This window comes from Austrofundulus limnaeus, unplaced genomic scaffold (assembly GCF_001266775.1).
Source record: "Austrofundulus limnaeus strain Quisiro unplaced genomic scaffold, Austrofundulus_limnaeus-1.0 Scaffold495, whole genome shotgun sequence".
Classification (NCBI taxonomy): domain Eukaryota; kingdom Metazoa; phylum Chordata; class Actinopteri; order Cyprinodontiformes; family Rivulidae; genus Austrofundulus; species Austrofundulus limnaeus.
In genome coordinates, this window is record NW_013952897.1 from 16,106 (window position 1) to 17,698 (window position 1,593).

General features: G+C 40.4%; 1 protein-coding gene across 1 annotated transcript in view; it reads right to left on the minus strand.

Annotated features, from left to right (window-relative positions):
• Nucleotides 1-450, minus strand: part of LOC106530155 (KN motif and ankyrin repeat domain-containing protein 4) — a gene marked incomplete at its 3' end in the record, with an annotated part of 16,417 nt that extends 15,967 nt beyond the window's left edge. Inside the window, 1 exon segment of the mRNA XM_014025737.1 lies at nt 309-450.
• Nucleotides 451-1,593: the final 1,143 nt, after the last annotated feature.

Sequence of the window (1,593 nt, forward strand, 5' to 3'; positions counted from 1 at the left end):
CTCTCATACACACACACACACACACACACACACACACACACACACACACCGTCATACAACACAAACGTTATAAATCCAAGGAAGCAACGTCGCATCTTTTCCCTTTTTTAAATGCATCAGTCAGGTGCAGCGATACTCCACTTGTCGTACAAACGCACGCCAGCAACAACACTTGCAGCCCCTTGAAACGTCAACACATTGCAACTGATACTAGTGTGCTGCAGATTGCAGWGAAGGCGATGAAATCAAACAGGTGCAAGTCTGCGCACTGATGCAAAAAATCAGACAGGACGTAAATTGTAGCTTACCGTGAAAATCATGAAGAGGAAGCCTGCCGAGCGCCGACTGTCAGAAGAGCAGATGATCCTGTGCAGATGGTGATGCTGCTGCTGTTGGTTCCAACTCTTTTTCTACTGGGTAATGTTGCCCCCTGCCGGTTAGAGAAGGTAACCCCACCCGACTGCCCGTATTTATTCTCTTGGCGAATCTGTTTTCTTCATCGTGAAAAATTAAAATTTTATGTAAACACTTTATTATCTATCTATCTATCTATCTATCTATCTATCTATCTATCTATCTATCTATCTATCTATCTATCTATCTATCTATCTATCTATCTATCTACTTAATTACTTACGTGTAATCTTTGATTTTGACTTGGAAAGAGCAACAGCCCATCTGAATAAAACCACACTCATTTATAAAACTTGCAGCCAACAAAACATGTTGGGCATCTTAATGTAATCTGAATCCAAACAAAAGAAATTCTGCTTAAACTATCCTCTTCTTATTTTATAGCAGATACTCTGCGTAGACTAGCTGGGATGAACCAAAGGATGGATTTGAAGGAATTTCTCAAAAAGTTATGCCTGAATGCATATCTAAAACACATTAACTTTTAGAGACAACTTTAATCAAGATGGCCACCACAGCTAAATAAACACCCGCTAATAAACTTAGCAAACACTAAATTGGATACAACAGTCAATGACATATTTTGAGTTCAAATTTGGGGTGGTGYTAACTGTTATTGATCCCTAACACACACTCTGATCCATAGGGCAGTGTTGGAAAAGCATTTTTTCCAGGAATGCTTGTTTCATGAATAATTGTGCATTCTAAACCTGAAAGTGAGTTTTTTTTCTCAACTTGGATTAAAGGCACAGTGTGTAGGATTTGTTGTTTTCAGCGACATCTAGTGGTTGAATCATCCACCCGGTCCTCCCCCCACCCCCACCCCCTGCTTCCAAACACAAAGGAGTTGCTACGGTGTCTCTCAGGTGTCAAAAACCTTTGATAATTCCAACCGCGATGTCTACCAGCAGCTTCAGGGCTAGTGATGTTTCAAGTGGTAAGATTATGAGCTTTAATAAGTAAAATCATCCCAGCTACAATGACAGACAACAAATATTACATTTATAGTATTACAACTAAAACCGTTTTTGACGCCGCCACCGCAGTTTGTCCTTCATGAGCCTTCGTAGACAAGATGGCGGCTGCCTGTAGTGGCGACCCGCGACCATGGAGATATAWACAGCTTTTTATAAGGTAAAAATAATAAAACAAGGTCTTTGTCTGCAATGATTAGACATG